Below are 23,893 nucleotides of genomic sequence, written 5' to 3'. Positions count from 1 at the left end.
GGGCAAGTCTGTGAATTCCTTTGGAGAGCCACAGGGGCAGTGTGGGCCTATGAGGACTTCCTGGGGCCTATTTATTTCTTCCAGAAGTTGGTGAGATTATAGGTAGTGCCCTGGGCAGGAGTGGGGGGTGGAGCTGGAGAAAAAATGGTCAGGAATTTTGTTGATGCCAGGGAAAAACCAACTGTTTTTTAGTTTCTTATCTCCAATCTGCATATATGTACCACTTGGTCAGATGTAAATGCAAGCCAAAAGTCAAAAGAAAAGGAGCTGCAAGAGGTCCATTTAGCCAAATGTATAATCCATCTGAAAATTATTTGTCACCATTTTGTATCTTCTTTTTTAGATTGTGGGGCATTTTTCTCATAGTTAATCTTATCTGTCAGGAATAAAAGCAGGTTTAAAAATTGGGTAGAGAAATGATAAGGTGGTTTGTTCTGAGCTGCATGTTTAACAGCTTTGTTAGCCCTGTCATTTCCTAAAGATATAGTACCAGTCTCCTTAGTATGGGCTGAACAGTGAATAATAGCAATTTCAGAAGGGGAGTGAATAGCCTGGAACAGGGCAGTGATTATATGCCCATTAGCAAAATACACACCTGCAAAAGTTAAAATTCTATGGGAGTTTTAAATTGTGCCAACAGCATGACAGACTCCAAAAGCATATTTAGAGTCTATGTAAATAATGGCAGTTTTATGAATTCAATTTTTCCTTAGTTTTGTAAATTTTTACACAGTTTAGTTTTACAGTCTTAAAGTTACCAGGAACATGTATTCAGATTTTTTTTCTATGAATCATTGAAGATGAATCATTTCATGTAAAAAACATCAGAGTAAAAAATAAATAAGACTTTAAATATGGTGAAAGATCTAATTATATGCAATTAATAAGGTTATTTCTGTAATATACATTTTAAGATAGTAACCAGTTATTACTGATAAGCTTATATTAGCATATATCATAATTTTAGGATTTAATATGGTTTTAGAGAAGTTATTTCTCTAGATAGACATAACATGATGATTTAGTATTACCTTTTATTTGACAAGTTTTCTCATATAATTTAACATATCAAATAAACATAATATGTTTAATATTTCATTTTTATAAGGTGAAACAGAAAATTTTTGAGGTGTTCCAGAGATGCTCTGGAAGACCCCAAAGTTATTTTTAGGTCAGTAATACTTAACTTAGAATTTTATTTGGGGCCAACCTGGTGTGGCTCATTGGTTGATCATCAACCTATGAACCAGGAAGTCAAGGTTCAATTCCCGGTCACAAGGCACATGCCCAGGCTGTGGGCTCAATCCCCAGTAGGGGGCATGCAAGAGGCAGCCTATCAATGATTCTCTCTCATCATTGATGTCTCTCTCTCTCTCTCTCTCTCTCTCTTCCTCTCTGAAATTAATATATTTTTTAAAAATAATTTTATTTGGGGAAGTTTGTCAAAAATATCAAAAAGTTTTAAAACACTTGGTAAATGTTGTCTCATAGCTCATAGGTCACTGTGAGGCAACACTTAGTTATGCATTTAGCCATGGTGACAATTATAGAATTTTTAGGCAAATACAGGGAGTTAAAGAGCTGTAAGTAAAATTTAGCTTTTTAAAATATTACTATATAATGAAGACAGTGTAAAGTACAGTTGTTAAGACAAAATCTTTAGTTTCTAGAAAGATTACATTAAAAGGTTAAAAAAAAATCTTTTATAATCTATTATCAAAAACAGACCAAACTCTAAGAAAATAGAAATTTAGCAGGTGAGAAAAAAAAAGTTTTAGTTTTATATGTCTATCATTGATATTAGTTTTTAAAACCCTTATAATAACACTAGAGGTCTGGTGCACGAAATTCATGCACTGATGCGGGGGGGGGGGGGGTGGTCTCCCTCAGCCCAGCCTGCACCATCTCCAATCTGGGACCCCTCAGGGGATGTCTGACTGCCGGTTTAGGCCCGATCCCAAAGGCAATCGAACATCCCTCTTACAATCCAGGACTGCTGGCTCCCAACCACTCGCCTGCCTGCCTGCTTGATCAGCCCCTAACCGCTTCTGCCTGCCAGCCTGATCACCCCCTAACCACTCCCCTGCCAGCCTGATCAATGCCTAACTGCTCCCCTGCTGGCCTGATTGCCCCCAACTGCCCGCCCCCAGCTGGCCCGATTGCCCCCAACTTCCCTCCCCTGCTGGCCCAGTTGCCCCCAACTGCCCTCCCCTACCAGCATGGTTACTCCTAACTGCCCTCCCCTGCTGGCCTGATTGCCCACAACTGCTCTCCCCTGCCAGCCATCTTGGGGCTGTGGGTGCTGCAATCTTTGAGAGTGTGGCAGTGAATTAGCATATTCCTTCCTTATTGGCTGTGGGCGCTGCCATCTTTAAGGGCAGGGCAGTCAATTAGCATATTCTGTCCTTATTGTCTGTGGGCGCTGCCATCTTTGAGGGTGGAGCAGCAATTAGCATAGTCCCTTGCCGGGAGCCGGTCCATCCTTGCTGCTTGACACAGTTGCTGCAGAGAAGAAACATCTGCACAGCGTATGTTTCGGGGGACCTGGCGTATGTGGCATACTGTTCTTGATATGTTTGCTCCCCTTAGCGCTATGTGTTTTAACCAAGGTCACCTCTCTGAGAAAGACTGTTTCCCCAGGTAGGGATTTTTCCCTGAAGTTAGGGAGGAGATAAAACCCCTTAACTAAGTGCCAGGTGGGTAGTTAATCGTGCTTAAGCTACATAATCTTTACTCCCTGGAATGGAGATAAGAAACGCCCTAACCTTTGGAATAGAGATTGATAGGATTGGAATCAACTGGGATAAATACAGATGTAACAAGACAACAGAAGACAGAACCTAGAGACAGGACTAGGCTGGAGATCCAAGACAGAACCTAGAAACAGAACCTAGAGACAGAACCTAGCAGGAGAACATGGCAAAAGATCCTGGACAGAACCTGGCTACAGAACTTCACTGGAGAACCTAACCAGAACTTCGCTGGAGATCCTGACCAGAACTTGGCTGGAGATCCTGGCTAGAGATCCTGGCTAGGCTGCTGATCAACTGAACGCTGTCTCCATGTCATTCCTTTATCGCCGACTCCGTCCACACCTTTGGGGACCCCTGGACCCGCTGGGGTTGGACCCCAGCAGTCCCTCCTTATTGGCTGTGGGCACTGCCATCTTTGAGGGTGGGGCAGTGAATTAGCATATTCCCTCCTTATTGGCTGTGGGTGCCACCATCTTTGTGATGGTGTGAGGGTCAATTAGCATATTCCCTCTTTATTAGGATTTCGATTTTTAGCCTTTTGCATAGATACATTTAGTTTGCCCTTCATAACCAGAAATTCTAGTGTAGACAAAATTACTCTCATTGCCATGGACAAAATGCATCTTTATCCTTCACATCAATTTTTAGCTAAAACATTTCTTCCTTTTCTTGTGTACGGCTGTCCCCTTTTTATTTTTAGTAGCTTCAATTACATATATTAAGACGTTTAATTTCTAGTGAAATTATTCTGGGAGGGAAAGTATCTCTAAATAAAGAAAGAAACTCCGAACTACTCTTACCAGTTTTACATCAGAGTTGCTAGGCCCAAGAAGCTAGGTTTACAGATGTTGGTTTTTTTGTTTTTTTTTTTTTTTGTTTTTTGTTTTTTTTTGGTGTTTTCTTTCCCCTGCTAATGTAAATTTAGAGAAAGATAATAAAATTTATGACTTTCTTTTTATACCAGTCCCTGAAGACAGAGATTTTGGGAGGCTGACAATGTAAGAAAACTCACCCATTTGCTGGCTCTTTGGTCAGATGTCCCAGGATCTCTTAGCAGCGGTGAGCTCCGGAAAAGCACTTTCCAGCTGGTGAATCCTCCTGTGGGCTCACCAAAGCTGTTAGAGAGGAGGAGAATTCTACCCCTTCCACCCTGAACTTCTTTTGGCTGAACGAATAACAAAATTGACACAAACTAGATTGACAGGAGGAAAGAAAATCAATTAATGTTTGTGCATCAGAGAATCACAAATGAGGCTCAGAAAAATGATGAGCCAGATGCATTTTTTAACTTTTTAGACAAGGAAACAAGACATTTATGAAGAAATTGACAGAACAAGGAAAAAGGTAGTGCTCATTAGAAAGGAATATATGCAAGGTTTGGGTGTTCATTAGTGAAGAATCTAAACAAAGATTTGGCTTGAGTAGTAAATTAGTAAGAGGCAACAAGTTTTGTCTATAAGACTTTTTGGTCTGGGTTCTTCAACTCTAGCGATAAGGGTGTTTCCAGGTACAGGAAGAACACCTTTTATAGGGGGGATTTATCTCCTGCGTTTAGGCAAAGAGCTCAGAGTGTTCTTTTTGCACTGGCAGTTTCTTAAGTAACTTAAATTTGAAATAGTCAAAATGTTATTGTGGGATACCCTGAGCCCTGACAATGTGGAGTATTGTTTTCCCACAGTTCTACTTAGATTTTACTCTTTATGTATATTAAGCCAATTGACCCAACACGAACTGTTGACTACTTTCTTTTCCTTTCTAAAACATACAACCTTTGCATCACTTAAGACATCTTGTATAATTTTGAAAGGAAGCTGGGATAGGGGTATGTCTTTCTCATTTGTTGCTGTATCAGTTTGCTGAGGCTATGGTAACAAAGTACCACAGACTGGGCTGCTTAAACAACAGAAGTCTTTTTCTCAATTTTGAAGGATCAAAGTCCAAGATCAAGTAATATGTCAGCATGGATCTGTTTCTTCCCAGGCCGCTCTCCTTGGCTTGCAGATGGCTGCTGCTCCCTGTGTTTTCACAGGCATCTCCATATGTTTATTTCTTCCAATTTTTCATCAGTATCTTGTAGTTTTCAGTGTACAAGATTTTCTTCACCTTGGTTGAATTTACTGCTAATATTATATTGTTATTGATGCTATTTTAAATGGGGTTATTTTGTTAATTTATATTTCCAATAGAAATGCACTAACAATGTTGTGTTCCAAGAGGGTGACTTCTGTATATCCATTTGAAACTTGACTGAATTTGTTGATTTGTTCCAACAGATTTGTGTTTGTTTTTGGGTGTTTTTGTGTTTTGTTTTGGTTTTGGTTTTTTTGTTTGTCTGTTTGTTTCTAGTGTTTAGGTTTTCTATATGTAGATCATGTCATCTGCAGAGATAATTTCACTTCTTCATTTCTAATCAATTTGGATACCGTTTTCCCCCTTGCCTCCTTGCTCTGGCTAGATTTTCGCTAGAATTTACTAGGCTGAAAAGAAATGACAGTGGCCATCCTATTCTGTTTGTTATCTTAAAGGAAGAACTTATCTTTTCACCAGTGAGCATGATGTTAGCTGTAGGCTTATCACATATAGTTTTTATACATTAAGGTACTTTTCTTCTATATCCACTTTATTGATAGTATTAATGATGAAAGGATATTGAAATGTTTTTGTGTTTTTTTTTCTGCATCTGTCAAGATGATCAGGATTTTTATGTTGATGTGGTATATTACATTTATTGATTTACATATGTAGATTCATTTTTTGTATCTCAGGGATAAAAACAATTGGTAATAGTATATGATCTTTTTAATGTGCTGTTTAATTTTGTTTGCCAGTATTTTTCTAGGATTTTTACATCTATATTTATCAGTGGTATCGGCTTATACTAGTAATGTTCTTTCCTTGTAGTGTTCTTCTTCAGGTTTGGTATCAGAGTAATGCTGGCCTTCTAAAACCAATTTGGAAGTATTCCTTCCTCTTCAAATATATGGAAGATTTTGAGAAGAATTGGTAATAATTCTTCAAATATTTGGTTGGAGCTACCAGGTCCTGTGGCTTTACTTTGTTTGGAAGTTTTCAATTATAGATTCAATCTCCTTTCTCATGATTAATATGTTCATATTTTCTAGTTTTTCAAGATTCAGTCTTGGTAGCTCATGAGCAAGCTTCCTGATAGAGTCCACAAAACATTCAGTAGGATCTGCATCCTTCTGATGCCCTCCCAGAGCCCTGGGTGCTGTTCTCCCTGCCTCTCCTACCTCTCAGTCATAAAGCACATCTCGGTGTTCTAGGTGGGGCGAGAAAGAAGTGGGCCCGTTCACAGTGTCCCACATGGCACTCACTCACTTCCCCTCCAGGAAATCGGGGGCTGAGGGGTGACATAAGTTGAGCACAATGGTTTCTCTTACGTGCTGAAATGTACCCAGTCTCAGATTTGATTTTTTCCCTCTCTGGTGGTGAGCTGGGGCTTCTCCGCTGGATCCGCAGAGGCACTCTCATCTGTGAGTGACTGTTAAGATTCTAAGAGGTGAAGATAGTAGGAAACTATTCTACTCTTTGGTAATATCACTCCATAAATTGTGACTTTTAGATTTATAAACATATGAGTGTGTGTGGCTCTTTTTATTATTGCTTCCTAACAATGTTGTATTCCAAGAGGGTGGCTGAATGTTATTGACTCTCTGAAATTTCTTGAAACTTCTTTAGTACTCAATATTGTCACGTAATAAAAATGTTCCACATGAAGTTAAATATCCATGGGCTTTGGGGGATGGGGTGAAAAGTGTGAGTGTGTGTATCTATTGACATATTAAATCAAGTCTTACCTTTTCTCGGTCTTTGTTTGGGAGTGACTCTGTATCTGGTTTACTACTTTACTTTTTTTTAACTTTTCAAACATTCATTTTATTTTTTTTTATTTTTAAAATTCTTTATTGTTAAAAGTATGTTCCCTTTTTCCCCCATTGACCTCTCCCAGCCTGCCCCCACCCGCCAGCCCAGGCCTTCACCCCCTATGTTCTGTGTGCATTGGTTATGCAGATATGCATACAAGTTCATTGGTTAATCTCTTCCCACCCACCCACCCACCCTCCCCTGACTTCCCTCTGAGATCTGACAGTCTATCCAATGTTTCTGTGTCTCTGGATCTATTTTTGTTCATCAGTTTATCTTGTTCGTTATATTCCACATATGGGTGAGGTCATGTAATACTTTTATCTTTCTCTGACTGGTTTATTTTTCTTAGCATAATGCTAATCATCTGAGAGATGCAAATCAAAACGACAATGAGGTACCACTCACACCTGTCAGAATGGCTATCATCAACAAATCAATAAACCTACAAGTGCTGGCGAGGATGTGGAGAAAAGGAAACATAGTACATTGCTGGTGGGAATGCAGACTGGTGCAGCCTCTGTGGAAAATAGTATGGAGTTTCCTCAAAAAGTTAAACATGGAACTCCCATTTGACCCAGTGATCCCACTTCTAGGATTATGTTCCAAGAAACTAGGAACACCAATCAGAAAGGATATATGCACCTCTATGTTCATAGCAGCACAATTCATAGCAGATGAGTGAATTAAAAAACTGTGGTACATCTACACAATGGAATACTACACAGCTGTAAAAAAGAAAGAACTCTTACCATTTGCAACAACATGGATGGACATAGAGAGCCTTACGATTTTACTTTTACTCCATAGGAGTTTCTGTGTTCTCCTGGGCTGCTTTTCACCTGATTTCTGTAATCTGAGGCTAAAGCTTTTTATTGAGTGTGATGTGTGTCTTTTTCATTTCTCTCCCATTGTGCTATGTTTGTGTGGGTGTATATTTGTTATAGGGATATATATATATATATATATATAGAGAGAGAGAGAGAGAGAGAGAGAGAGAGAGTCATAATCTGTTTTTCCTGTTATTAGTATGTACTGAACATTGTCATAACAGTAATGAAGTTATGCATAAATGTGGCTCATCATTCTGACTCACAGTTCTGAAGTTCTTCTTTGTTGTTTGCTTGCTTGTTTTTGTTTTTCATATATTACTATATCCTTGGGTCTCACTCTTAGGTAACCTGAATCACTGGGTCAGTGTTTGACTCTAGGATGCTGCATTTATTTATTTATTTTTAATAATTCTTTATTGTTGAAAGTATTACATATGTCTCCTTTTTCACCTCATTGACCCCTTCCAGCCTGGCCCTGCCCTCCTCCATACCCGAGGCCTTCAGCACCCTATTGTCTATGTCCATGGGTTATGCATATATGCATACAAGATCTTTGCATTTCTAAGAAAAAAACAAAAAACATTACTGGTGTTTCTAGTGATAATCCACATTTAGGAAACACTGGCTCCACATTTATATATTGATTTAAATTTTCTTAATGTTTATTTTTGCTAGTTATTTAGTTCATTCTGGATCCTAGCCACATGAAAAAAACTCTTCAATTGCAGATACAACTTTTTAAAATTTGTATTTTTACAACTTGTATTTTCCTAGCCATATTTACTTATTCCATTGATCACTCATTTATTAAACATATATTAATGCCTTCTATAAGCCAGGAGCCACTACATAGACTAAAATAACAATAGCTGACCGTTATGAAATGGTCAATGAATACAGTGATTTAGCATGTGGATTCGGGAAACAGACTCTTCTTAAGTTCAGAACACAACTCTGTTTTTCACTAGCAAGCTCACAGCAAGCCAAGGGTACATGGAAGACAAATATTTATCACAGTCCATGTGAGGGAGGAAAAACTCAGAAGTAGTTTGCATTGAATAAAGAAAGACAAATAAGACTGTGCTCTAAACATCTGAAAGGTGAGATGGGAGAGAATTCTATGTGATGGGAGTATGAAAATTATTTATGAGCTGAAGGGCATGAGGATATTGGGAAACACATTTCTGTACAACAGAACACTGTGTTTATGGGAATGGGCATAACATAAAATTATAGCCAGGTTATGATGAGTCATATAAGCCAAGCTAAGGGGTTTGACTCTATATTCTAAGATAGGAGGTCAGCAAACTTGTTCTGTAAAAGGCCAGAGAATTAATGTTCTAGGCCAGTGATGGCGAACTTATGACATGCGAACTCATTTCTTTGGTTGATTTTTTCTTTGTTAAATGGCATTTAAATATATCAAATAAATATCAAAAATATAAGTCTTTGTTTTACTATGGTTGCAAATATCAAAAAGTTTCTATATGTGACACGGCACCATAGTTAAGTTAGGGTTTTTCAAAATGCTGACACGCCGAGCTCAAAAGGTTCGCCATCACTGTTCTAGGCTTTGAGGAACCATCACTGTTCTAGGCTTTGTTAGGTTTAGTCAACTCTGCTGTTGTAGTATGAAAGCAGACACTGACTGTAGTAAATGAATAGGTGTGATTGGATTCCAACAAAAGGCTGATTTTTATCTGAGTGTTATATTTGCTGGAACCTGCTTTAAACTTTAAAAGTAGAACTACCATACAATCCAATAATTCAACTTCTGGGTATGTATCCAAAGGAAATAAAAACAGGATATCAAAAGATATCTGCACTCCCGTGTTCATTACAGTATTATTCACAGCAATGACATGATATGGAAACAATCTAAGTGTCCATCTGTGGATTAATGGATAAAGAAGATGTGATATATCAATAGATATAATGGTCTATTAGCCACAAAAAAGAAAAATCCTGCTATATGACAACATGGATGAATCTTGAGGACATTATGCTAAATTTAAAACATCAAAAATATACAATAAAAACTAAAATCATATATAATTACATCATTTGCTTCTAGTATGTCTATGATTTTATTTTATGATTTTCAAAATCCATATATACTTTTCTTAGAAATATGTTTTTTCTAAGAAATATATTTTTTCATCTTTGGAATGGTTGTATTGAAAACTAATATTGCTATCTTAGGTGAACTTTAGAGTAAATATTTTTTAAAATATATTTTATTGATTTTTTACAGAGAGAAAGGGAGAGGGATAGAGAGAAATATCGATGAGAGAGAAACATCGATCAGCTGCCTCCTGCACACCTCCTACTGGGGATGTGCCCGCAACCAAGTTACATGCTCTTGACCGGAATCGAACCTGGGACCCTTCAGTCCATAGGCCAACGCTCTATCCACTGAGCCAAACTGGCTAGGGCTAGAGTAAATATTTAATAAAAACTAAAGGGCTGATTGAAATGTGGTATCAGAGTCTCCTGCCTGTTGTTGTCAGGTGGGAGGCTGCCTTTTCCGTTTGAATAGCCACTTAATGACGTGATATCAAAACACAATCCAGACAAAATACAGCCCCAGAAAAATACAATACAAAACTAGTAAATCTTTGAGTCGTGCAAAAAAAAATTATGATGCATCTTCATTAAAATGTTATGTATTAACGATAAAATGTAGTATGGCAAGAATTTGGCTTTGTTCATAAAAACAACTCAGCGTAGGCTCTTGTCATAGCTTAAGAAAGATATATGAACAGTTTGAAATAAATTACAGGAATAAATCTTTCTTGGCTGCCCCTAAAGCTCTGCAGATAGTTAAAAACGAGGACACGTGAGGAAGGAGAAGGTTTAAATTGCTTGGATTACTTAATCCTTCCCGTGACAAGTCCTGTAAATTTCACTGATATATCACTGTCATTAACATTTTTTTTTCTGTATTTGCTACTGTATTGTGATTGACATTCTTTAGAACACAGGGTTATGTTTAAAAATGTTGGTAAACCAAGCACAGATTTCAATTTTAATAGTGATCCCTCTTACGGTGAATAAATGGAAAGTCTGAAGAAAGGGCATATGAATCAAACCAGTGTTTCTGGAACATTCTATAGGGCAAGTCATGGAATTGTTTGCTCTAGAAAATTATTTTCTTAAAACTCCCATGATCTCTGTCCTGTCAATTTCTAGGAAATGGAATTACTGAAATTTATTTTATACTATTTTCTTACCCTGTTTTTAGTTTAAATAAGGAACAGATGGACTATTTAACTCGATACAGTTAAAATATCTAACTTACCCAATATCTGGCTTTTGGGTCTAACCTCATTTCTTCCTCAAATCTGAACTTCACCTACTAGCTTTAAACTTGAGTGAGCTCTAAAGATCCACTTATTTTTTCTCATACTTTTGCTCACCTTATTTCTCATGCTGAGTCTGGCTAACTGTGATTTAACCTGCATGTTAAACTCTGACCCAATATCAGCTAATTCTGTAATCAGCTCTATAAAGCTCCTAAAGCTCTACCCTTTCTTATAATTTCAAAAGAAAAGTTACTGAAGGAATATAAATCTAATAAAGGAGTACATATTTCTGGATTTGTCTCGGTATTTTCAGATTAATGATATAGAGTTAAATCTCACTCCAAATCTAATTAGATCTTAGATGTTGTTAATGCTGACTCAAGGTAGATACAGTCCTTCCACATTCAATAATAGGTGATAGTGGTGATTACCAGAATAATTGAAAAGTAAATCTCTTTTATCCTGAAATACTTTTAAAACTCACAAGAATACATTTGACTTCACTACTACAAGGCACAGTTTTAATGTAGGAACAGATCTTAGATTGGAGTCACAGATATCAAATAGTGGTGTCTTAACATGACATACCAAATTTGATGCATGCTATGAGATTTATTAAGGGTCATATATGCCAGAATATTCACTGTTTGATTTATAAAATTAAGTAAAGAAAGGGGTGTCAGATTAAAAGCCCCCAAAAATGTTATCATGGGTTAATCAGGGAAATTTTTTGAGTCTCAGTTGACTCATCTGTAAAATGGAGATAATATCATATGGTCTATCTAGAGCAATGTCATTATTAAGAAATAAAAAAAAAAAAGGTTTTAAAGGTATTAGATAAGAAATGACATATTTAAAAGGAATTGTTTGACATGCCAGATCAGGCATCAGAACTACTCTCCAAATATGTCTGTATGTAAATTTTTACTTGCTTTCCATTATAAATGAAATATATTTTATAAGAGATCTTTTATGTGAAACAGCCTTATTAGATGCACCCCTGTTTATTGAGGATAAGGGTAAAAATAATAAACTATTATATATCATGACTGCATAATAGTATATTTTCAGAAAAGTTACAAAAAAAGAAGTAGGAAAATAAAAGATATTCTAAGGAAGGAATAAAAATATATCTCACCAGTTATCACATTAATTGTATAAATATGTCATCAATGAATTTTCATATAATGCCATTCTATATTAATGTCACCCTGTCATATGTGAGTTAGACATAACATACCAATGTATCACCCAGTTCATCTCAAATATACCATGTGCACAAATATACATTTGTTTTTAATCCAAGACAAACAGAAGCTAACCTCCTATGGCCATGACTGATTCCTGTAATCCATCGCTGATTTCTTCTTCCCAGGAAGAGGAATTGGATGTTTGCCTTTCTATTGTCCTAAATGCTTTCCCTCTCTATGGAAAGACAAACCCTTGAAGTTTCATATTTCTAGCTGGTGACACATATTTCTTTGGAGGCAATAGGAGTATTTCATAAATACAATTTCTTGGTAAGCTCATAGCATTTCCAAGTCATTGGTATAATTTGTTTCAATAAGAATAATAAACATTTATGTCATGAAGTTGATATAACTTCTAACTTAGATTTTTTTTAAAAAGCTTCTTTGTGAAATGCTTTGTGATACATCTGCTTTGATAGTCATTAGTTATATTTCTGGTCAAAAATACTCTGTGTGTTAGTTGCTGGAAAGGAAGTTTACAAAAACCATAACCCGTGACTCCGTGGAATATTAGTAAAGTGTTTCAGTTATCCATTGCCATTTAAAAGGTCCACGTTGGCTTGTCAGGAGAGCTTTTGAAATGTAACAAATTAATATCCTTACTTTGAGTTACGTTGTGGACAGATGGCGTGAATAGGACTGAGTGGTGCATTGGGCTGTCCCTGAGCTTGTCAAGACATATTCGCAGCATAGGAGTCCTCCTCTCCAAAGGCCAGTTATCTGCTTCATTTAATAGGAAGGAAATTAACCTCTGGTTTCTGTGCTGATGACTCCGCAGGTAGCAAACCACTAATGCAAAAAATGTATATATTCCAAAAAGGCACTGATCTTCAAATCTAACAAGACCCATTAAAGAGCTAAATTGTTTTATTGGACCCAAGGGATAGAAGCAATTATTTCAGTCCACTAATTAGAATAATGAAGTTTGTGAGAAGAAATGAAAGTATTTAATTTCTTGGTATAACTAAATAAAAGGTGGCATTTTAAGTAACATTTACCACATCATTCTATACATTTACATCTATGCCTTGTAATATACCCAGTTTAGAAAAAAAAAGGTTCAGTGAGTAAAGCACATATTTCAAACTCATATGTTAGATGTCACTTAATCCTTAATTGAAGACAAGCCCCTCCCCCCCAAAAAAACACACAAAAAAACACTATTAACTAGGAAGCATAATTTGAAATATAGAAAGCATTACTTTTTTTGCAACATAAATTTTACTTAAACTCATGGGTTAAACTATTTTATAGTTTGAATTACTTTAATTAGGACCTCTCTTGCTGTGATTACATATCTTAATGTTACCAAAAGTATAATATGAGAAATATGCTTGATACCACAATTTTATTTTATCTCTTTAGACAAAAAAACTATTTAGAAGTATAATAGTAGTTATTTGTAGAAAATACATGTTTATAGATCACAAGAGGTGCTGGAATAACTGGACATCAATAGATCTTTCATCTTTCACAAAATTTATTTCAAAATGGATCACAGACCTAAAAGTAAATAACAAAACTGTAAAATTTCTAGAAGATAGAAGAGAAATCTAGGTGCCTTTAGGTTTGGCAATGAATTTTCAGATACAACACCCAAAGCACAATCCATAAAAGAAAAAATTAATATGTGAGACTTCATTAAATTTAAACACTTTAGCTCAGCAAACAACACTAGTCAGTGAGTGAGAAGATAAGCCAGACTGAGATAAAATTTTGCAAATTTGATAAAGTACATTTATCTAAAACACTCAAAGAATTCCTAAAACTCAGTAATTAGAAAACAAACAACCACTTAAAAATACACATGTGTGAACTCCTTTAACAGTCTGATATTCTATCTAATGAAGAGGGGATATGCTAATTGACCCTCACACCATCGCAAACATTGTGGCGCCCACAGCCAATAAGGAGGGAATATACTAATTGACTGCCCCACCCTCAAAGATGGCAGCACCCCCAGCCAATAAGGAGGGATTATGCTAATTGACTGCAATGCCCTCAAAGATGGCAGAGCCCACAGACACAAGATGGCTGGCAGGGGAGGGCAGTTGTGGGCGACCAGGCTAGCAGGGGACGGCAGTTGGGTGTCAATCAGGTCAGCAGGGGAGCAGTTAGGGGGTGATCAGGCTGGCAGGCAGAATTGGTTAGGGGCAAACAGGCAGGCAGGCAGGTGAATGGTTAGAAGCCGGCAGTCCCTGATTGTGAGAGGGATGTCTGAGATTGGAGAGGGTGCAGGCTGGGCTGAGGGACCCGGCCCCCCCCCCCCCCCCCCGCCCTGTGCACAAATTTCATGCACCGGGCCTCTAGTATTTATATAAATCAAGGGTGTTGATATGATAAGACTGAGGATTTGATACAATTTATGTAATTATTCTGTATAGATAATCTCTAACTCAGTGTTGTCCAAAGAAATTTCAGTGATGATGGAAGATGGAAATGATCTATAACTGGTCTGTCTGAAGCTGTAGCCTCTAGACACAGGTCTCTATTGAGCACTTAAAATGTAGCTGGTGAGACTGAGAAATGGATTTTAAAATTTTTTATTTATTCGAATATAATTTTAATACCCGCTTGTGGCCTGTGGCTATTGATCTATGTTAGATAGTGAAGCTCTCAGTCTGTAAGAGGTGAAGCCAAATAAATGTGCAGTTCTACATCCTGAACTATTCCAGAATTATCTACCATTCTGTGTACTACATAGAATGTTAACTAGAAAATCCTATTTTCAGTGTTGTATTTTTATTAGTCCAATACTAAGACCTGACCACTCACCAACACACATTTTTACACATAATCATGCTTATTCAAAAAGTAAATAATTCCAGCTATTAGGTCAAATTGTTGTTGCTCATGAACTTTTCTTAAAATATGTAAGTTAATTGAGTTGCAAATGATATTGTCCCTGATTAGTAATAGAAATACCCTTTTAATTACTAGTATATTTGATACAGTTTAGATCACATATACCATCTCAGAACAGTGTTATATTTTTTCAGCATCATTTCCTGAACCAAACTATCTGCTTGAAATAATTCTTATTTTAAGATATTGCTCCTACACATATGGTGGAATTACGCTGATTATTTGTCTGGCCACATGTTCATCTCTGGTTCCCTCTGTTGTAATTATTGTATAAAAGTAAATTATGCTGCAGAAGCTACAAGGCTCTGTAGTTACCTCTGGCGTGAGTTTTTAAGGAGGTGACCCATTTTGGATATTCAGTCTGTGATAATGAATTAAAGGGGCTTCACCTGACATGCTTAAGGGATTAAATTTTTGCCCATGGCTTTTCAGTATAATATACTATCCAATTAAGTAGGCCTACTACTATTTATTGCTGTGACATTGTTTGTGTGCCTAATGGTAATAAATGCTCTGGGTATAAAAAGAAGCACAGAAGCATATGTAAGCAAATGCAAAATTTAGCAATATTATCAAAATACTAGAGGCCCAATGTATGAAATTCATGCACGGGGTGGGGAGGTTGTCCCTCAGCCCAACCTGTGCCCTCTCTCAATCCAGGACCTCCCAGGGGATGTCCAGGACCCCTCACTCTTAACCACCTGCCTGCTTGCTCTTAACTACCCACCTGCTCCCTCCTTCCGTTTGGCTCACCACTCCTTAGCGCTGCCGTGGAGGCAGGAGAGGCTCCTGCCACTGCCGCTGCCCTCACCAGCCATGAACCCGGCTTCTGGCTGAGTGGCCCTCCTGCTGTGGGAGCACACTGAACACCAGGGGGCAGCTCCTGCATTGAGCGTCTGCCCCCTAGTGGTCAGTGTACATCATAGCAATTGGTCATTCTGGTCATTCCAGTCATTCCGCCGTAATGGTTGCTGGACTTTTATATATATAGATAGAACTTGCCAACTGTGAAGTTTATCAGAAAACAAAAAAAAAGTCAATGCAAATTATCCTCTCCTATACTGGTAGATTGCTTTATTTGTTCATTCATTTATTTTTGCCATGTAGTAAGCCAGTTGGAGTGAGCTCAGTTGGAAAAATGATTACTCTTCTCAGTGTCAACACAGGGAATAAAATTTGTACTATATCTTTCACTTGATGGTATATATATTGAGGGTAATTGAATCCCAAATGTTTGCTGTGAATATTTACATTTCAAATTAAAGTATAAGGTCTGGAATGTTATAAATCATGCCTTACGTTTATTTAGGTTTCTAATCATTCTTGGTATAGTATAGTTTGATTTATGTCTTCATTTAAATAAACATAGTTCTCCCCATATTTATTGAGAAAACAACATGCTCACTTTGACAATTCCTGAAAGAGAGAGACAAGGAATAAATAAATGCTGAATGAATGAATCAATGCTAAGCACTCATTCAGGCACTGGGTGCACTGAGGTGAAGTATGTAGACACGGTTGGGCTCTTTACTAAGTTATAATATAGTAATTCAGAGGATAACATTCCTTAAATGATACAAAAATAATTTTGATCAGAGCTATGAATGTAACATTTAAGATTCTTTCTCTTGTGCAGAGAAGTACATATTGAGGGCATAATGCTTTTAATACTTCTATATGTGATAGGTGTGCAAATTTAGGAGATGGGTAATAAAGTCAAAAAGAGGGTTTCACCTATAGGTATTGTGCTGAGTGAAATAAGTTAGTCAGAGAAGGATAAATGCCACATGATGTCACTTATATGTGAATCTAAAGAACAAAGTAGACAGGTAAACAAAATTGAAACGGACTCATAGACACAGATTGTGGACTGGTGATTGTCAGAGGGGAAGGAGATTGGGGGACTCTTGAAAGAGGTGAAGGGATTAAGAAGTACAAATTGGCAGTTACAGTATCGTCATAGCAATGTAAGTAGAGCATAGGGAATATAGTCAGTAATATTGCAGTAACTGTGTATGGTACTAGAAATATCAGGGGGAACACTTTTTAAAGTATATGATTGTCCAATCACTATGCTGTACACCTTAAACCAAAACAAAATAATAATGAAATTAAACTACAATAGAGTCCCAGATGAGAGCATTTTCCTGGGTGACAGTTTTTGACCCAAACTTAACAGGATTTGCAGGTGTCACACCCTAGGCCCTTCTTGTGTTTACATTGAGTTTGCTCCCTAATCATACAATGGCTTCACAGATCTCTATACTAGGTTATTATTATAACCTAGTGTTACTCAGCTACTTTTCTATGCTTCCCCCTGCCATTTGTCCTCAGGAATGTCAGTGTGCTGTGTTATCGTTTGTTTATTGTTGTTTTTTTTACTCTTGGAAAGGATGAGGATAAAGCCTGAACTAATATGTAAATAAGCCAATAGTAATTCCCTATGTGTAAGATAATATCAAATCTATCTCCTTGTTAAAACGGAATAAACAACAATAAAAATTTACTGGAGTATTGTGTGAAACAGCATACAGTGGCTAAAAAACAGTTATCGGTACAAGGGAAGGATTATTGTCTTATCTGTGGTATTGTATTTTGTTTATTTATTGTTATTGAAGTAAGATTTATCAGTTTCAGGTGTACAACCTGATGATTCGATATTTGCATACACTGAGAAATGATTACCACAGTAGTCTACTTCCCATTCATCATCCTATCTATAATTTTTTTAAGCATCTAGTAAGGCAGACCTGTGTTTTGTTATTTTAACAGGGGCTGAAGAAATGAAAATTATTTCCTTTCTCAAGAAAGTCTGACTAGCAGGTAAGAGTTTTGTAACATACCTCTCCCCATTAAAAAATTAATTTAAAAAATCTATCCTTCATAACAGCTCTTTGATTATTGGCTTTCTCCTCCACTAAAATGCAAGTCCATAAGGACAAGATAATTGCCTTTCTTGTTCATTGCTGTATCCCCTGCATTTATAATGGTTTCTGCAACTTGTAGTGCATAACACTACACTGTAGTGTGTATGTGTTTGTGTGTGTGTGTGTGTGTATCACATGTCTACATATATATAATGTATAATGAACTATGTATGCTTTTTAAAAAATTCTTATTATTGAGTGACTAAATCAGAATTAAAGGATGTGGAGCAGACTTGAAAATATCCCCAAAGCTGTACACAGATAAATTGACAAATGGTGGAAGCCTTTGTTGTCAAGGGCCCTAAGCACAACCTCTGGCCAAACACTAGCTAAACAATAATCCACTCTAACCCAGAAGAAACTCCAAGCAGCCAACTTAAAAAGTAAAATCACATAGAGCCCTGCAAGTGTGGAAGACTTCTCAGGGGTAAGTCCTCACAGAGAATAGTGATCAAAGAGCAAAAATCCCAACTACTAGTACCTAGCTGAATTCCTTGAACTATAATAGCGGCCTGTGAGACACAAACGCGTGCGCATACACACACACACACACACACACACACACACACACACACACTCACACACTCCTAAAGGTAAAAAGTTAAAAATGAACACACTATGGGTTGTTAAGTACAACCTTTGACTAATAAGTTTTTTTTTTAATGTTGTATAATTGATTTCAGAGAAAGAAAGGGAGAGGGAGAGATAGAAACATCAATGAGAGAGAAATGTTGATTGGTTGCCTCCTGCACACCCCTCTACAGGGGATCCAGCCTGCAACCCAGGCAGGTGCCCTGACCAGGAATCGAGCCTGTGAACTTTTGGTACATGGGATGAAGCTCAGCCAACTGAGCCACACCGGTTGGAATAAGTATCTTTTTTTTTAACACAGGGGCAACCCCCATGTATTTAGACTAAAAGATAACATTAAGACAAAATATGTGAGCATAGGTATTAGAGCCTGCACCCTGCTAGAAACTTGACTTCACAAAATTATTTCAGCCTATTTATTAATTAACCAAGCAAATAACACCTACAACATTAATATCTTTGGGGAGAGAAGGAAGAAATCAGTTTCTATAGCTTCAAATATTTTCTAAACTATCCAATTTGAACCAAAAGTTTATAAAACATGCAAAGAAACAATAAAAAGTGTTCCACTCACAGGAAAAAGAGCAGGTGATAGAAACTGCTTTAGAAGGGAACTAGATGTTGGGCTTTGCAAAGATTTATAAATATGTTCTTAGAACTAAAGAAGACCATGTCTAAAGAATTTAAGGAAAGTATGATGCCATCAAACATAGAACTCAATAAGATATATAAATAACTTTAAAAGATAAATATGGAATAGATGGAGTTAAAGTACAATAATTGAAATTAAAAGTTCACTAGAGGGGCTATATAATATATTTGAGGTGGTAGAAGAAAGAATCATGGAACTTTAAGGTAGATTATACAATCCAAAGAACAAAGGAAAAAAGTGAATAAAAGTGAAAAAGTCTCAAAGAAATGTGAGAGAGCATTAACAACACCAGCATATGTGTACTAGTAATGTGAATATCAGAAAGAAAGGAAAGAGAAAGGGATAAAAGAAATATTAGCTACATTTTTCCAAATTTGCTGAAAAGCATTAATCTACACATCCAAGAAGCTCAACAAACTCTAAATAGAATAAACACAAAGAAACAATTATTTCTCCTTAAGATCAGGAACAAAAAAAATATGTCAAACTCTCACCACTTCTTTTAGCATTTTCAGTTTATAGTTTTCAACTTAATAAAAAAAAGACAAATAACCCAATTTTAAAACAGGCAAAATTATTTAAATAGAAATTTCTCTAAGGTAGATATGCAAATGACCAACAAACACATATGACTTTCAACATCATTAGCCATTAGGGAACTGTAAGCCATGATGAGATGTCATTTCAAGTCACTAGGATGTATACAATCATAAATACAGAAAATGGCAAGTTGGTGTGGATGTGGAGAAATTTGAACCCTCACACATTGCTGCTGAGAATAACATATAGTAAAATCGCTTCAGAAAAGAGTCTGGCAGTTCTTTAAATGTGAAACATTGACTTTCCATATGACCCAGCAGTTTTCTTTCTAGCTATACATCTGTACAAGTAAGATAAGCATTTTGGCAGCTTGGAGCTATTTCTTCCCTTCATAGATGGCATTCCTCTCCTGACCCTCTTTATTTCCTAACACTGCCTGTCCTGTCTCTAAAATTCCTTTCAGAAGGTTAATAATGACCAAAGACTAAAATAATATGTGGCCGAGCATAACAATAATGGCCAAAAAATAACAACTCCAATGTCTATCAACTGATAAATGGATAATAAAAATGTGGGATATTGATATAATTGAATATTACTTAGCAATGATACTAATATATGCTACAATATGGCTGATTTTTTAATATATATTTTTATTGATTTCAGAGAGAAAGGAAAAGAGAGAGAGAAACATCAATGATGAGAGAGAATCATTGACTGGCTGCCTCCTGCATGACCCCTACTGGGGATCAAGCTCACAATCTGGGCATGTGGCCTGACTGAGAATCGAACCATGATCTCCTGGTTCATAGTTCGACACTTAACCACTGAACCCCACCAGCTGGTCATGGGTGATTTTTGAAAAAAAAAAAAATTATGGCAAGTGAAAAAAATCACAAAAGATCACATATTATATTTTTCCATTTATATGAAATACTCAAAGTAGGAAAATATATAAAAACCACACATAGGTTTTATAGGGCAAAGGCTGGAGGGAAAAAGAATGACCACTAATGTGTACAGGGTTGCTTATTTGGGGTAATGTTCTAAATTTAGATTGTAGTGATAGTTGCACAACTCTATGAATAAATAAATATTTTATTCATACATACACTAGAATAAATAAATATGAATAATGGACCCTGATATAAGAATAAGCTATTAGTAAATACTTACTATAAGAATAAATGAGTAAATATGTATAATCTTAAAATGTAGATTTTAAGATTTTAAGATTCTAAACTGAGAACCTTGAAAGAATATGATTACGGTAAGTAACCAGTAAAGTATTATAATTTCTGTATGGCATGAAAGGAAAGCAAAAACGAGTCAAGTTATGTTTAAAATAATAAGAAGAAAACAAATTAACTGGCCTTAATAATTTAGGAATGAGATACTTTTTGCCATTTATAGAACGGATATTAATGTTCCTAAAATATAGCTTTTATATATAAAACATGAGTTTCTTTTAAATATAATTTTGTTTATTTTTTATAATTAAGTTCAAGCAAAGTAATGTTTCCTGTAGATAGCAATGTTCCACTTTGGAAGTATATGCATCTACAGTTACCATGTAAATTAAATGCAATATTTTTTTCACTTAAATAAATTTAACATTTTACCAAAACACTGTGAGTCAGCTTCAAAAACAGAGAACTACACTAAATTAAAGGGACAGACTTTCTGCAGAGTCTTAGAGTAGTTTCAAATGTACGTTTTATGGAAGAAAAGATATAAAGTGAAACTGAGGTGCCTGTAGGCATGGAGATTATGACAAATAGCCAAATTAAGCAGAGTTTGAAGAAATCATCAGATAAATTAAAAATGTAAACAAGAAAGTGTAAGAATAAGTCCAAATAATTATAATTTCCTCTGAAATAAATTTGCTTTCAGAAGTATGAGTACTTACTAATATGTGTGCAAATTGCCTTGAAAGTGTTAATTCAAATATTCAGAGCGAAAGGCTGTAATCTGTTGATCTGGGCGTTCACTCTAGCAACTCTACGTGAAACACAATAAAGTTTCATCTGGTGACACACCTAGCTAGCTTTTATGAAACTAGAAAATCCTTGGGTTTAATGAAGACTTACACTATGTTTATATTAGAGTATATTATGTGTATATTTGGTATGTGAGAAATTTAAAAATATATATTATTTAATGGATTGTTCCCTCATTTCCATCTGTCTGGATTTTCCCATTTATGCTTTTACCTTCTATTTTTAGAGGATGGATTGCCACAGATACTCAGACATATAGCAATACTATACTCAGATTTAAAATTTCCTAGAAAATTGGATACCCCAGACAGAGGATTCATTATTCATCCATTCATTACTATACTTAAAACCTCTAGGTTGTTTTAATTTATTCATTACTGTGAACCCCTTATACATGGTCATATTCTATAATTATTTCTTTATTATTATCACTAAAAAGAGATTAGGGCCATATTTTAGTAACAAAATAGAGCAATGTCTGAAGCAGGGCTGAATAATTTATAAAATCATGAACCTGAATTTGATTTAATTTCTGTTTGATTCTCTTGTAAAGGTTAAATACCATTTGTTAGCCTAAGAACCTTTGCCTTAATTAAAGCATTATTATGTGACAGGATTCAGAGTTTCTATTCTCTACTGTTTCTACTGGGAACAATAATATAAAATATTTAACATAAGAATTTCAGCTTAAACTATCGTTGCCTCCTACCTACTAAGGACTGTAATAAAAAAAGTCAATAGACTATTAGAATTGTGACAGGCAAACAAACTGGGCCTTAGTAATAATGCATCTTTTTCCCTTAGTGTTGGCTTTCAGATAAACCTGACTTTCATCTGAAAAATTACAGTCATGTGAAAAGTATTTCTAATAAAATAGATTACTTCAAAATTTAGGGACTGTTAATTCAGATAATCATGTATTGGATAGGCATGCAAGCATGTCAAACTAGTGTCCCACCGGCCAAGAGTTGACATGCTTGATAGTCACAAATCTTTATTGTATCTTAAAGATGCATCAGGAAGAAATCAATATTGGTGTAATCGATGGATATCCCCAAGGTACCCCATCTAGTCAGAATACAAATGACAAGAATATGTAACCCAAGAGATTGAAAGTGAAAGGCAAGAATAGGAGTAGGGATGGGAAGGGTTTAGAAAGATCATGGGTGCCATTGAAAATGAAAATATACAAGCCACAGTGAAACTCTCTCACAACAAGACAGGGAAGCAATGGTGGAAGAAGTAGATGACACAAAATGAATATGCATGGAACCTAAGTTACAAGTTTAGGGAACAGAACTGTAAAGGTCCAAAAACTTTGTTTTCAAAAACCTAGTTGTGGATCTGGCTACCTGACACTTTTTTGTTGTTGATGTGGAAACTTTTTGTGTGTGTCTCATTTTATGTATTTATTTTTTAAATTGAATTTATTGAGGTGACATGATTAATAAAATTATATAGGTTTCATGTATACAATTCTATAACACATTATCTATATACTAGAGGCCCGATGCACGAAATTCGTGAAAGGGGCTTGGCTCTCGCAGCCACAGAGGCTTGCCTCGGCCCTAACAGCCATGGCTTCATCTAGAACAGTGGTTCTCAACCTTCCTAATGCCAAGACCCTTTAATACAGTTCCTCATGTTGTGGTGATCCCCAACCATAAAATTATTTTCATTGCTACTTCATAACTGTAATTTTGCTACTATTATGAACGTAATGTAAATATCTGATATGCAAGATGTATTTTCATTGTTACAAATTGAACATAATGAAAGCATAGTGATTAATCACAAAAACAATATGTAATTATATATTGTGAAATATTTATTAATTAGGCGACCCCTGTGAAAGGGTCGTTCGACCCACAGGTTGAGAACCGCTGGTCTAGAAGGATGTCCAGAAGGTCGCTGGGCTGTCTGTTCTAATTAGCATATCATGCTTTTATTATTATAGACTAGTAGCCCGGTGCACAAAATTTGTGCACTCGAGGGGGGGGGTGGGTCCCTCAGTTATTAAACATTTTACAGCACAACACTGACCACATTGGTGGAGGTGGTGGTCTTGTCAGAATGTGTTATATTATGCAGATGAAAATCTATTTAAACAGATTTAATGTAGATATTTTCAAAGATGGAAGAATTGTCCCTGTCAACTATTTTAGTTGATTCATATCCTCAGTAATTGTCATCATTGCAAAGTTTTCAGTCCCCATATGGATTGCTGGATATAATAGGTCATGCACTGTCCCTGTCCTTTGTAGCCTTTGTTACCTTAAGGACTCTCGTTTT

Source organism: Myotis yumanensis, unplaced genomic scaffold, assembly GCF_028538775.1.
Source record: "Myotis yumanensis isolate MYYU_CA2020_CCGP unplaced genomic scaffold, mMyoYum1.0.hap1 SCAF_3, whole genome shotgun sequence".
Taxonomy (NCBI): domain Eukaryota; kingdom Metazoa; phylum Chordata; class Mammalia; order Chiroptera; family Vespertilionidae; genus Myotis; species Myotis yumanensis.
This window is presented reverse-complemented; position numbering follows the sequence as displayed.